A 14,975-nucleotide genomic window follows, 5' to 3' on the forward strand; every position below is an offset into this window, starting at 1 on the left:
TGCGCCCGGTGACATCACTTCCGGGGCGGATACCTAGGAAGCGGTACAGTGACGGGCAAACAAAACAAGGCGCCAAAGACCTACCGCGTGAGCGGCTATGAGAAGCGGGAATCAGGACGTGCGGCCGGGAGCGGCGGGCCCAGGCGAGTGGGTCCGGTGGGGAAAGCGACGCGCGCTGTCACCTCACGGAACCCACTCACTTGCGCTCGGCCTCCGCACGCGCCTCTCACCCGAGTTTCCGCTGCGCTTCCCACATCCCACTTGCTGCCCTGGTCCACACAGACACGCGCCCGCGTCTGCTTCCCTGTGGGTCCCGCTGGGCGTTCTCTGGACAGCACCCCCATCAGCAGCTCTCCCGGTTCTCAGCCTTGGGCTTCCCGGCGCCAGTCTCTTTCCTTGGACCCCTCCCTCTTCCTGATCTGCGGGACACTTCTCTGCCGTGGGGGCAGGATCACCCGCTTTAGGGACTTCGGTCTTTGGACTGGGGTTCCCCGAACTACCGGTTCTTGATGTGAAACTCCAGTTGGTTCTGCCCGTCTTGTGCATCCAGCAGCGGGAAGGAGTATCAGATCCGTGAAGATGTGCCGGAGGTCGGCAAAGATGCTCCCAGTCTGAAAAAACACAATGAAATTGGAAGCTAAATTGTGAAAAACGGGATGTAAGACCTGAAAGTTTTAAAAGACCTTCCACCTTGGAAAGGGGGCGATGATCCCTTTAACCCCAGTTGACTGTGTTCTGTTCTCAGGAGCACACAGAGTAGCAGACAGCACTGGAGGAAGGGAAGCAGAATTTAAGTGTGGTCATAGGTTTGGGACAGTGAAAATGATCGAGACACACTTATCAGTGAGGTTAAGTTCTCCTGTGGCAGCCCAGGGGAAGGAAGCAAGGACTGTGGAGGAGATACTGGGGTGATGGTGACTTGACTCCCTGTCTTCCCAGTCTTCCCAGTCCTATAGCTTGTTGGGGTTGAGGGGTGTTGATACTCAGGACCTTCTTGCCTCCTAGGGTCTGTAGGGCATAGGATAGGAGATCAAGAAACGTTGTGATGGCCCTCCTCCCTCCCAGTGTTGCTTTTGTCTGCTGAGGACACAGGTTAGAAGGCGGGTTGTAGAGAGTGGGGGCTTCGAGGGATTGCCCTGTGAGTCAGGATGTGGGCAGGTAGTGGGTTTACTTGCTGCTTGAAGGAGCTTCAAGGGAGGAACCAAAAGTGATTCCAGGTTTTCATGTGGGGACACCGAGGCACAGCCTAATAGGCAAAGACCCCAGAAGGACCCAGATGGGCTCCACATGGGTACCTGGAGTCTCGCTCGCCACCTCTCCATCCCTGGCCTCACTCACCTGCCCTGCCATAATGTTCTGCCTTGGACTGGCATTTATGCTAGGAAATGTGTCCCTGGCCTCCTCAGCACCGCAGTCTGAGGGGAGACAGACATCAGGCCATAGAAGCTGAGGACTGAACACTGTTAGGACAGAAAGAGCCCCATGGTAGTCCAGAGGAGAGGATGCATGGATGCATGGACAGGGTTGCCGAGGGACACTTCCAGGAAGAGGGGCACTGGAGGAGCATGTGAGTCTGGAGCCTCAGTTCTGGTCCCTCTACTGTGAGCAAGTGATTGCACGGCCTCAGCAGGTGTCCCAGTCCTGACTGAGGAGGAGGCAGTGCAGAGGTGGCCTGGACAGCTTCTGTATCTTTCTGGCTCTAGGTGCTTTGCCGCTGGCCACTCATATCAACTTCTGGGTGCTTGCACTGCCCCCCAGCCACAAACTGGATCCCCCAGTTACCGCATGTTCTATAATCCCTCTTGGACCCATGCAGGCCCCAGAATGTGTCACCCCCTTTGTGGCTATCTCCTGTCAGTACTTTGGCCTTTCCTGTGGCTGGGCCACACTCCCAACTCCGGCTGTTTCTGCTGTCCTTCCCAGGTCTACAGAAGCATCTATTTTACACTTTACATCAGAAGTGGACAGTTCAGAAGGAAAGGGATCCTGGCAGTCGGGGGCCAGGGAATAGCAGAGGTCATAGTAAGTATAGCAGTTTACAGCCCTGCTCTAGGGAAGGTTTCCCCGCGGTGACAGCTCTGCTCCTGCAGGAGAGGGCTTCCCAGCCAAGTTGCTACAACTTGGCTCTGCTCTGCTAGGGGAAATTTCCCCCATGAAAACTATTACAGTCCTGCTCCATTAGACTGTGCTTCTGACTTCCCTGCTAGGGGAGGGCTTCTCCAGAGAAAATGTTACAATCCCGCTGTGCTATGCTCCAGCAAAAGGTCTTCAACCAAACCTTGTTCAAGAGATTTATTGGGAGGGAAGAATCCATGAGAGTGACTGCCTCTACCAAGGTGGAAGAAGAGCAGCCAGAACCTGAAGAGGCAGAGGGACTTATATAGGACTTCTTAGGGGTGGAGTTTTTCCAGAGAGAGGAGGGATTGGTTAGTTTAGTTTATCAGGGCCAGAAATGGCTGATTTTAGGGCCAAACTGTGTTTCTTTCACTGGCCTTTTGAGGTTTTTGGCTCTAGTTTTGGGGCCAGGGCATATTTCTTTCACAGACTCTAAGTCTAGGGACAAAGTATGTTTCTTTGGCACTGGTTTCAGAGACAGGGTGCATTTCTTTGGGTCTGGGTTCGGGGCTAAAGCATTTCTTTCACTGGCGCGGGTCTCAGAACCAGGGTGTGTTTCTTTGGCTGGCCCTTTTACCCTACATTACCACCTTGTCTCTGGGCAAAGTGCAGAACAGAGTGCTCCCTGTGTGGTGATCCTGGAGCACTTACTCATTGTGGAGAGTGTGTCCTTGGTTTTAAGTGGAAGTCCTTGTCCCAGCACTGTTACTCCTCCCTTGCCACTTCCCACCTCCAGGGGCAGCATTCTTTGGATGGCTCGTCTGCCTCATGCTGAGATCACTCCTCCCACTGTTTGTGCCCCAGGGACACTTACTCTCCAGAAGCCTCCACTAACTCCACAAAGACCATTAACTGGTCTGGGTCTAAGGTTGGTTCCTAGATCCCCAGCAGGGTCTGGCTTCAAGACTGCAAAAGTTGCCTTCTAGTATTGCAGCATCCATGATGTCAAGGGAGATATCAACTCTGCACAGATGGTCAGGGTCAGCCTTAGCAGGACAGCCAACATGCAGGTAGCAGAGCAGAGTCTCAGCCTTACTCAGCAGCCTTCCCCAAGAGGAGCAAAGGTCAGAACCATATCCTTTGGGTCCTTAACGCAGGGACAGAGGATATTCTGCAGTGTGTTGGGCAGTTGAGTGGCATCTGCTGGCTGTGCTCTTTCAGTCCAAGGATTTTATTTGGAAACTGTTTATTTTTCTCTCAGGTCTTCTCAGTGCCTGCTGCTGACACACTGCTAAGCAGTCTCTGGTCGTGTTGGTCAGAAAATTCTGGTCGAATGGTATCTTTGTTTTGGTGTTGTTTTTCTTTGTTCTTTTCAGTTTTGTGAGACAGGGTCTCCCTGTAAGCCCAGGCAGGCCTGGACCTAGTCTCCCACTCAGACCTCTATGTGCTGGGACTTTACGTGTGTGCTACCACCGTGTCTTCTTGTGCTGCAGGCCTTCTCGGAGCTTGGGTGCTGACCTGGGTGTGGTGAGTGTGAGAAGCTGGCAAGGCAGGATGCTTCCCAAGCACTGACCATGTGCACATGTGTAGGCCGAGGTTCTTTGCCTGCCCTTGGAAAAGGAGACAACAGTCAGTAAGTGCACAATTGAAGATCTGAGTCTCAGCCGGGCGGTGGTGACATTCAGGAGGCAGAGGCAGGAGGATCTCTGTGAGTTCGAGGAGCGAGTTCCAGAAGAGCCAGGGCTAAATAGTGAAACTCTGGTTTGAAAAACAAAAACTAAACCAAGCAAGCAAGCAAAAATAATAAATAAACAAATGAATAAATAAAGACTTGATCTCTATTCAGATCTGGGCTAGAATCATAGCTGCCACACGCTCACTTACCAACAGTAAATTTCTTTGAACTTCAGGTTACTCATCTCTTTTTTTTAAAAAAAGAGTTTTTTTAGGTTTTCATATTTTTTTTATTTATTGAGAGGATCCTACCACATAGCCTCGGCTGATCTTGGACTCCCAAGTGCTGTGATAAAAGCCAACATTGCTCACCTTTAGAGGTTCAGTTTAATACCCAGCTCCCTGTAGGATGTTTTGAGGATACATTGGTGTGGGGAAGGCCCTTAGAGTTCTTGCCCCAGGTTCCAAACCCAAAACTGGCTTATTTAGAGACCGTCATGTAATCTGCAAAACAAACCCATGATGTTGATCTCATGACCCGAATCTTGGCAATGGCCTTTCTCCCCTGTTGACGAAGACTCAGCGTGAGCAACATGTTGCAACCAGCACCTTAGGAAAGAAGGTGAGGTTGTGAACTTGAACATGTACACTGCAGTCCTGGGGCTAGATCCTTTGCTTTCCCTGAACCTTCCCTGCCTCTACCTCCTCCTCAGTTCTCCCCAAAAGCAGGCAGGAAACTCCAGCTCCAACCTTTGAACAAACTGTTATCATGGGGTTCTTTCTTTCTTCCTTCTTTTTTTCTTTTTTTGAGACAGGGTTTCTCTGTATAGCCCCAGCTGTCATAGAACTCACTCTGTAGGCTGGCCTCTAACTCACTGCCACCTGGTGACTTTTTCTTTAATACACAAGGTGATGCATGTTTGCTACTGGTTTCATACTATTTGGATTCCGGATATCAAAAGTAAAGGCTTCCCTGGCCTGCTCGTCACACGTGGAATAGGGGATCAATTCTCTGTTGTGCTATGCTATCCTCCAGGCACGACCTGGGATGACCATCTTGAAATCAGGGCAGCTGTGGGTATCCAGAGGTGTCCCCCACAAGACTGACTGTACATTCCCTGGTAGAAGTGAGGGGCGACCAGACCTTCATCTGATAGTCCAGTCACTCACTCCCCTCCGTCCACACCATACAGCCCTGCTGTGGCTGTAGGCTACTTTTCTCTCCCACCCACCAGTTCCCAAATAACTGACACGCAGACTTAATATTAATTATGAAGGGTCACCTGATTGCTCAGGCTTATTACTAGCTTTTACAACATAAATCAACCCATTTATATTAATCTGCATTCTGCCACATGGCATTACCTCTCTTTCATCTCGTACCTCCTGTTTCTGTGTGTCTAGCTGGTGACTCCTCTGACTCCACCCTTCTTCCCAGTGTCCTTAGTCTGGTTCTCCCACCTAACCTTATCCTGTCCTGCTATTGGCCAGTCAGCTTCTTTAGTAAACCAATCACAGCAACATATGTTCACAGAGTGTAAAGGAATATTCCACATGTGGCAACCTGTGATCTCAAGAGGCGCTGCATTTGACAGGATGTGTAAGGGGACACTCCACAGCTTTCAGGCCAGCAGCCATGCTGCGATGCAAGAGCTCGCTCATGAGCCAGTAAGCAGTCTCAGTAAACTCACCAGTTCGCCATGCTGGACTCAGTGGAAGTTTCTTTGGTCTGTTATTGCCCTTTTCTATCTGGCCTGAGTAGAAACTTTCCCCAAGTGGGGCTGGAAAGAGTATCAGGCCTTCTTGGACCACCAGCGCCAAATCATAACATGGAGACTTATTACTTATGCTCAGCTTTATCTTATATCTTATGCTTGTCTGCTTGTCCCACTAGCTCCGCCTCCCACACAGAGATCTGCCTGCCTCTGCCTCCCAAGTGCTGGGATTAAAAAAGGCATGTACCACCGCTTGGCCTTCACTTGCTCTTATAATTTATATTAACCTGTTTCTCTTCATCTGCGTTTTGCCTTGGGGCTTTTTACCTTTTATTTCATTCTGTATGCCCTACTTTCCTGCTTCCTCCATGTCTGCCTGGCAGGCAGCTGGCTGGACCCCAGCGTATCTCTCTTTCTCCCTCAAGCCTAGACTCCTCCTCCTCCTTACTCTCTGCCTGCCAGCCCCACCCAACCCTTTACTGCCCAGCTATTGGCCATTCAGCTTTTTATTAAACCAGTCGGGTGCCTTAGGCAGGCAAGGTGAAACAAAAGTAACATATCTTTACGAAGTTAAACAAATGCAGCACATCTTTACATAGTTAAAGTAGGATTCCACAACAGGAAAGATTGTTCAGTGGTAAAGATCTTACACTGCTCTCCTGGTCCATGAGTTCAGTTCCCAGCTCCCATGTCATGTGGCCTGTAACTTTAGCTCCAGGGCATCTGACACCTCTTTTGGTCTCTACAGGCAACTATACATATCACTCATGCATGCTAACACGTACACATACATTGACAAGTATAAATCTTAAAATCTGTCAACCTGAGCATGAACTCAGAAGTCAGAGATAGTTGTACCCTTAAGTTTTAGGCCAGCCTGGTCTACAGAGCCAGTTCCAGCACAGTCAGGGATACACAGAGAAACCTTGTTTCAGAAAAAAAAAAAAAAAAAAAAAAAAGTCTCCCCAGAAGAGTCCCACATCCCTGTCCCCATCTATTCCCTCTCTGCCTGTGTGCCTGCTTCACAAAAGTCAGGTGACCTGGGAGCTGCCAACCACAGAACAGTAGCATCTGGAGCCCTTTCCCAGGCCAGGGGCAGACAGAAGGCACATGCCGGCTTCAGGGCTGCAGCCCCCACCTTACCCCCAGAGTGGGCCTCACCCACTCAGCTGTGTGGAGGAAGTGGGAAAGGCCTGGCTGTGGCGCTATCCTGCTCTTGTTTACGAGAACGGGGTCAGCAGTGGTGGCCCCGCCTGTGGGAATTTCCTGTTGATCTCCAGGAGCTGTTCCTGGGAAGAGGAAGCCTGAGTCTGCCCTGCTGGTGCCTGTGAAGAGCAAGCAGCTAAAGCCTGTGTGTGACAGGACACAGTATACAGTGCCACCAAGTGCTGTCCTGCGGTGTGGCCTGGTGGTGGCTACAGGGACAGAAACCAGTTGGGTGACCTGTGGGTCACTCCATGTGCCCAAGTGTGATCATTCCTGGACCTTCAGTAACATGTTGTCTGACTCAGTGTACTCTTGGCAGTGCCTGAAGGAAGGTTTGAGACCCATTTTTGTTTTGTTTCATTTTGATTTTTCCAGACTGGGTTTCTTTGTGTAGTGTAGCTGTCCTGGAACTTGCTCTGTAGACCAGATTGGCCTCAAACTCACAGAGTTCGACCTGCCTCTGAGTGCTGGGATTAAAGGTGTGTGCCACCACTGCTCAGCTCTCTCTCTCTCTCTCTCTCTCTCTCTCTCTCTCTCTCTCTTTTGTGCATTGGTGTTTTGCCTGCATGTATATCTGTGTGAGGCTGTCAGATCCCCTGAAACTAGAGCTATAGACAGTTGTGAGTTGCCATGTGCATGCTGGGGATTGAACCCTGGTCCTCTGGAAGAGCTGCCAGTGCTCTTAACTTGGTCCTTATTGTTTTGGAATATTTGTGCTTTTAATTTTGAAGCTGAACAGGCAAGAAGGGGGAATGTCCTTGTGTCTGTCCCCTCCCCCATCCTCCTCACCTGTGGCCTGGGTGCACACTTGATCTTGCAGAGTAGGTGACTACAGGCTCTACAATGGCATGGCTGTCAGCAGTCCAGAGAAAGGCTCTCTCCCCTGTACCTGCCTGTCTCTGCAGGTAGGCCGGCTGCTTAGAGCAATGGCCAGACATGCACCATGCACTCAGGTCCAGAAGCTGCCTCTGACTAGTGGAGATGGGCAGAAGCTTCTCTCGGAGCCTCAAGGTGGGTATGTGTGTGCGGGTTTTTTTTTTGTTTTTGTTTTTTTTTGAACTGGGTACACTGAGTATTGATTAGCATTTAAAAAGAAGAAGGGCGCCGGGCGGTGGTGGCGCACGCCTTTAATCCCAGCACTCGGGAGGCAGAGGCAGGCGGATCTCTGTGAGTTCGAGACCAGCCTGGTCTACAAGAGCTAGTTCCAGGACAGGCTCCAAAACCACAGAGAAACCCTGTCTCGAAAAACAAAAAAACAAAACAAAAACAAAAATAAATAAATAAATAAATAAATCTTTTTTTAAAAAGCCTAACTTCTGAAATACATTACAGATAGGAAACATTTTATATATATTTCACAGTAGCATAAAGCCTTCTGGGAGTGGGACAAGGGACTGGCTGTAACCAGGATAGAGAGGGTGCGGCAAGGGCAAAGCCAACCTCGGGGCCTGAGCTCTGCCTTCACCTGGAGCGTCTCATCTCTGGTCCAGGTGTGGATTTATCCTGCACCAAACACACCAGTTCTCCCATCTGCACCTCTCAGCCCAGCCTCCCCTTCATAAAACAGACGCCGTTCTTTGGATGGTACAGCTGAGGAAGGTGGAGTCTGGAATGGCCACTAGGCCTTGGGGAGGCAGAAGTTCATTTCGGGAAGTTCATGAGGACCATGGTCTCAGCTTCCCATAGGGTGCAGGTGCAGTGTGTCAGTGCATCATGTGACCAAATCGCCCCAGGAACAGCGACTAGGAGACCAGTTGGACTCTCGGGATCAGGAGTGGTGATCCAGCAAGTGGGGAAGGCTCTGTCAACTGTGGAGCTGTGGTGGGGGCAGCATGGGGAGGAAGCTGTCCACACTATGGCCAATAAAGAAGCAGTGAGCTGACTCTATGCATTTAGGTCAGCCTGGTCTACTAGTGAGTTCTAGGACAGCCAGGTCTATGTAGAGAGACCCTGTCTGTTTCATAAAGAAAAGCCACACAAAACAAAACAAAACAAAACAAAAAGCATCAAGCTAGGCTGGAGAGAGATGGCTCAGCAGTTAAATGTCTTTGCTACTGTTGCAGAGGACACAGGTTTGGTTCCCAACACCCAAGTGGCTGCTCATAACCGTCTGCACCTTAGTTCTAGGGGATCTGATGTCCACCTCTGGTGTCGCTACACATCCATGCATGCAAGCAAAACAAGCATACACACAAAGAAAAAATAGATCTTTGGAGTTGGGTGGAGGTGGCACACACCTCTAATCCCAGCACTCAGGAGGCAGAGGCAGGTGGATCTCTGAGTTAGAGGCCAGCCTGATCTACAGGACAGCCAGAGCTACACAGAGAACCCCGTCTTGAAAAAAATTAAAAACAAATGTATAATAAGTAAATCAATCAATCAGTCTTTGGGCTGGGCATGGTGGTACATACCTTTATGCCAGCACTCCCTTTCTGCTCAGACTGTACTGTCTTCAAATCCCATTTCACTTCACCTTCCAATTCTTATAAACCTGGCTAAAGCCGGAACTATCTTGAACTTTCCTCTGTCAAACAAATTAGTCTATCCTTTTAGTCTAATCTTAACCCAATATTCAGAACATGGGCAGAATGGAGACAAATTCTTTGCCAGACCATAACCCAAGTACCTCTTGTGTGCTTCCCAGTGAAGTGACTGTTAAGTGTTTCTAGAAGCGTTCCCACCAGACTACGCTAGGTGGCACTCCTGCCATCCCAGAGTGTAGCCCACAGCTTCAACTGTTCCACACTGCTCACTCCCTCAGACCAGTTCCAAAGGTCAGTTTATCACGGCACAGTTCTGCAGACAGTACTCGTCCTCTGTGTTGGTTGTTGGTGTTGTTGGGACTAATATAACACACAGAAACAACGGAGGGGTGGTGCGGTTATTGTGGTTCAGGGTTTCTTCAGGGTTTCACAGCAGAAAAGCACAGTGGAGCCGCAGGAGCCCTGATGCGAAGACATTTCCCACTGTGACAGATGAGGAAGTGGGGGTGCGTGTGCACGCGTGCGGGGTGTGAGGGTGGGATGTAGATGCGGGTGCATGGGACACATGGCAAAGCTACAGAGAAACCCTGTCTTGAAAGACCAAAAAAAAAAACCCTTTCCTGTATAGCCGTGATGGCACACCACTTTAATTCTAGCACTCTGGAGGTAGAGGCAGGAGGATCTCTGTGAGACCCTAAATCACAAAACTAACAAATACCTTCTAGAACGTCTCAAACAACTCTAGCAACTGGGAAAGCAGCGTGACAAGCATGAGTCTGTGGAGGGCACTTCAGACCCAGAGTGACAGGCAGCGGGAACGCCGGCCATCGTGCCCGGCCCTGCCAGTGTGCAGAGACAGATGGGAGGAAATGAGAGGGCAGTCTGTACAGCAAGCCAGGACAGAGCCAGAGGGAAATAAACCACAGAATCCAGGATCTACATGCAGTGACTTAGAGATAATGGGCCAGCTCTTCACTGAATGGACAGAAGTGTGGTAAGTCTTTCTGACCCACCAGACAGCTCCCAAATAAGGACACGAGGAGACTTATTATTAACTACGAAAGATTGGCCTTAGCATAGGCTTTTTAAAACTAGCCTAACTTATAACTTAAGACATTTCTATTATTGTACATTCCTGCTTCTTCTGTGTCTCCTGGAGTCTCTGGTACGCCTAGATTCCTCTCCTACTTCCTCCCTCTCTGCCTGGAAGGCCTGCCTTACCTCCTGCCTAGATGGGTCAGTCAGCTCTTTATGAAACCAATCACAGCAGTATATCTTCACACAGTGTACAAGTATCCCACAGCATAAAAAGGCCAGACCTAGAGAGGCTAGAATTCCTGCCAGCAAGCATCAGTCATCTTGGCATCTGTTAGCAAAGTAGAAATGGGCTCCTCCCACCCGAAGCCTGGCTGTCTCAAAAAGGAAACAAAATGTAACAGTAATGCTAAAAGTTGGAGAGATGGCACCTGACCAGTTAAGAGCCCTGGTTGCTTTTCTCAAGGGCCATGGTTCAATTCCCAGCACCCACATAGCCATCTGTAGCTCCAGTTCCAGGGGATCCAGCATCCTCTGCTGGTCTCCATAGGCAATCGGGTACATAAACATAAATTCAGGCAAAATGTCCATACACAAAAAATAAAACAATAAGCCGGGCGGTGGTGGCGCACGCCTTTAATCCCAGCACTTGGGAGGCAGAGGCAGGCGGATCTCTGTGAGTTCGAGACCAGCCTGGTCTATAAGAGCTAGTTCCAGGACAGGCTCCAAAACCACAGAGAAACCCTGTCTCGAAAAACCAAAAAAAAAAAAAAAAAAAAAAAAAAAAAAAAAAAAAAAAAAAAAAAAAAACAAAAAAAAAAATAAATAAATAAAATAAAACAATAAAGCTAAGCTGGGCTGTGGTGGCATATGACTTTAATCCCGGCACTTGGGAGGCAGTGGCAAGAGGATCTCTGTGAGTTGGAGGTCAGCCTGATCTACAGGACAGCCAGAGCTGTTACATGGAGAAACCCTGTCTTGAAAAACCACAAAAAACAAACAAACAAAAAATAGTAAAACTAACTGGAAGATAATTTACCAGTATATCTACTATAAATTTGTTTGTTTATTTATTTATTTATTTGAGACAAGGTTTCTCTATGTAGTCCTGACTGGCCTGGAACTCTGGGCAGACCAGGCCTTAAACCCACAGAACCCACCTGCCTCTGTCTTTCAAGTACCAGGGGTAACCTACTATACACTTAAATGTGTACAGCCATGCACTAGCTTCACTTGTAGGAACTCATGGTATAGAAACACACATGTGTACAAAGATGGCATCACTTGTGATAGGAGACATGGGAAGTGGTCCAGTAGTTAGGACTGCATCAGTAAACCATGGCACACATGGAATATAAACAATCATTACGTCAGGCGGTGGTGGCGTGTGCCTTTAATCTTAGTACTTGGAAGGCAGAGGCAGGCGGATCTCTGTGAGTTCGAGGCCAGCCTGGTCTACAGAGTGAGTTCCAGGACAGGCTCCAAAGCTACAAAGAAACCCTGTCTCGAAAAAAAAAAAAAAAAAAAAAAAAACATTAAAAGCTGTGAGGGGCTGCAGTGTGGCTCTGTGGATGTGTAGGCAGACTTTTCTGTCTCACCTGCCAGATCCACACTGGCAACTCTCTACTGTGTGTTCCTTACCAAACAACTTGGTTCAGCATCTAGTGCTGCCTGCAGCCCATCTTTCAGGGCTTGAGGTGTCATCTTCTCCATGCAGCTTCCCTAGTTTACCCCGTCCCAGGTCTTATTTGGTTCTTTTTGTTTGTTTGTTTACTTTGTTGTTTTTTGTTTTTGTTTCCTTCTCAAAGCAAAAAGAGTCAATGTCTGGAAAGGAAGAAAAGGCTGAAAGCTTCACTACGTAGTTTTAAAGTTGATTAAAATATCGATGTGACTAGCTGAAGGGTAGGTGCATAGATTCAGCGAACAGTTGACAGCCCAGAAACTCTCATACTGATGGTCAATTGTCACAGCAAAAGGGGACGGAGATTATTCAGGGAGGGAAGAATAATATGTACAGCTGTGTATCTTATCAGTCAGCTGGTGCACAAACCACTGATACCCACGTCCACATCCACAGCCACAAAAACGGCCGGTACTCATTGCTGTCCTCCCTGACTTTCTTCTTTCGAGTAAGGATGTACTCGGGAACACGGAACACTTCGCTTTAAAGGCTAAACAATTTACCAACTTATGGATCATTACAGTTAGTTACACTCCTGGGAACTATAAGGACCCAGGAGTACCCACACAGATGAAGAGCTGGAGCGGATGACCTGGAGACGTAGATCACCCGCAGCTCAGCTCAGAATTCACTGTCAGCTCGGCTTCCATTGCTTTTACCGGACGACCATCGCAGTCGGGATGAGTGTGGAAAAGGAGTGAGCGCGGGTCGGTTAGCAGCAGCCCGCAAGTTACATTCGCGGGCACCTGCACCTTTTGGGGCAGCTACTCAGCAAACGAACAGGAATAAAGGGTTGAAGACTCTGGCCCAATGTCTATCGGAACCTGAACAACGATAGTGAGCCGCTACTTATGTCCTCATGTCCTCTCAGGTTATTTCGCCGTTCTTGCAGTAGCAGCACACCCCTCAGGTTGCAGGGATCCCTGTTTCTTTAAGAGGGCTGAACTTCGCTCCGTTACTTCCGCCCCGAAGTGGCTTGGCGCAGGCGCGTTGGCAGGAGTAGGGCGAAGCCGTGGGACGCTTTCCCCTTTACAGACATGGTAACGCCCTGGCGGCCGCGGGCTCGCCCGGCCGTGACGTCACTTCCGGGGCGGAGGACGGTGAGTGGTGCAGTGAGGGACAAACAAAAGGAGGGCGCCGGAGGAACGCGGCGTCCGGCGGCGGGACTGTGTGGCGGAGGGTCGGGGCTGCCTGCTGGGCGGCTGCGAGCGTCGAGCTCAGGTGAGTGGGTCGGGTGGGGGATGAGACACGCGCTGTCACCTCACGGAACCCACCCCGACGTGCGCCCCGCCTCCGCAAGTCCTGGGCGGTTCTCGCTGCCCGCGGGCGCCGGCCAGCCAGGCCCTGCGCCGCCGCTGCCCTCCGCTTCGCCCGGCCTCCCGTGGGCGCCGCTCCCGACCCCACCCTCCTGGCCGTGCCGCGGCACGCGAACCCCCTCCCGGGCACCCTGTGCCCCGCGCGCCTCTCACCCGAGTTTCCACCGCGCTTCCCACATCCCACTTGCTGCGCTGGTCCCCGCAGACTCGCGCCCCTCCGCTCCCGCGTCCGCTTCCCTGTGGGTCCCGCTGGGCGTTCTCTGGACAGCACCCCCATCAGCAGCTCTCCCGGTTCTCAGTCTTGGGCTTCCCGGCGCCAGTCTCTTTCCTTGGACCCCTCCCTCTTCCTGATCTGCGGGACAGTTCTCTGCCATGAGGGCAGGATCACCCGCTTTAGGGACCTCGGTCTTTGGACTGGGGTTTCCCGAACGACCGGTTCTTGATGTGAAACTCCAGTTGGTTCTGCCGCTGTCTTGTGCATCCAGCAGCGGGAAGGAGTATCAGATCCTTGAAGGTGTGGTGAGCCGGAGGTCGGCAAAGATGCTCCTAGGCTGAAGGAACAACTCAGAGAGCTGTTTTTTGGGTTTGTTGTTGTTGTTGTTATTGCTTGTATTTTGAAACAGGATCTCACTATGTAGCCTTGACTGTCCTTTAACTCTATGTAGACCAGGGTAGCATCAAACTCACAAATTAGTCTGCCTCTGCCTCCTGAGTGCTGGGTAAAGACGTGGGCCATCCAGCTCTGCTTGAACCCTGGGTTCTTGAACCTGCTTTGGTGAGGATTCCTCCCCTTCCTCAGGACAGGAGTGAACCAAGCTGGGCTGGTTCTCTTCTGATGCAATCACTGCCTTTTCTGGGAAGGACACGCGAATTGAATGAGGGATGAGTGTTAGCCTTTTCCTGATGGGAACCGGGCTGACATAGTGGTAGTTGTAGGGCAGCCGCACTTACACTGCCTCCTCTTCCCCTGTCCACTAGGGTACCTTTAAGAATGAGGTGTGGAAGGGGGAGAGGGTGTGTGAGGACAGGGGACCTTGTGTGCTGAATCTTGGAGACAGAAATGAGTAGCCAGAGGCTCCAAGGTCCTTTCCTACCTTGCAAGTGTGTCAGTGGTACCGTTAATCCTGCCATTTGTGTTCTGCCCTCTGGAGCAGGCACACCAGCAGACAGACAGACAGACAGACAGACTGTTGGGGGTAGGAGAGTGGGAGTGTATTCAGAAGCCCAGGGATGGTGCCTGTGGGCTAGGCCATTCACGCTGTTTCCTTGATGAAGGTCATGCTCTCTGTGCCTGTCTGGAGCAGGCAAGGACAGAGGAGTAGCGTTGGAGGACGACTTTCTGGAGCGTGTGTGTGATGGGGTCCAGTGCTCCACTTTGTTTTGAGGATGGTATACAAGAGCAGAGACCAGAGAAGCATTTGACATCCTCCCATCTACTCCCCCCGAAGTCAGCCTCACACATTTGTTCTCTGTGCCAAAGGCATACTTGCTAGGATGAAGTTTCTTTGCAAATTTGGGTGGCCTTTGTGGATGGTGTGGGCTCCCGAGAATCATCCTAACGGGGGCGGAACCCCAGCTTGCTGCCTGGAAGACCTGGAACCAGCCAGTTCCCAGCTCACTCACCTGAGACTGTAAATGATTCCAGGTTTTTACGTAGAGACACCGAGGCACAGGTTGACCAGCATAACTGATAACTCAGGAGGAATAAATGCAGACATTGAACATAAACTGTAGTGGTCCTGATACAGCCCAGAGGAAGGAGGAGGGAACCTGCACTTAGTGAGCAGGCTTCCCGGGGTACATGTCCTTC

The 14,975-nt window shown here is 50.5% G+C and overlaps 2 protein-coding genes across 4 annotated transcripts in view; one reads left to right on the forward strand and one right to left on the reverse strand.

Moving 5' to 3' along the window:
- The window catches only part of Kyat1 (kynurenine aminotransferase 1), a 32,831-nt gene extending 32,491 nt beyond the window's left edge, over window positions 1–340 (reverse strand). Inside the window, exon 1 of the mRNA XM_057755203.1 lies at window positions 231–340. The gene's annotated coding sequence lies outside the window, so the exon portion shown is untranslated. The remainder of the gene's footprint in view (window positions 1–230) is intronic.
- Window positions 341–12,940: 12,600 nt separating this feature from the next.
- Window positions 12,941–14,975, forward strand: part of Lrrc8a (leucine rich repeat containing 8 VRAC subunit A) — a 29,043-nt gene continuing 27,008 nt past the window's right edge. The window contains exon 1 of one of the 3 annotated variants that reach the window (XM_057755093.1): window positions 12,941–13,070. The gene's annotated coding sequence lies outside the window, so the exon portion shown is untranslated. Of the gene's footprint in view, window positions 13,071–13,536; window positions 13,749–14,975 lie in introns of those variants that run through there. The other 2 variants (XM_057755095.1, XM_057755094.1) reach the window with 2 other exon arrangements.

Source organism: Chionomys nivalis, chromosome 22 (assembly GCF_950005125.1).
Source record: "Chionomys nivalis chromosome 22, mChiNiv1.1, whole genome shotgun sequence".
NCBI lineage: Eukaryota > Metazoa > Chordata > Mammalia > Rodentia > Cricetidae > Chionomys > Chionomys nivalis.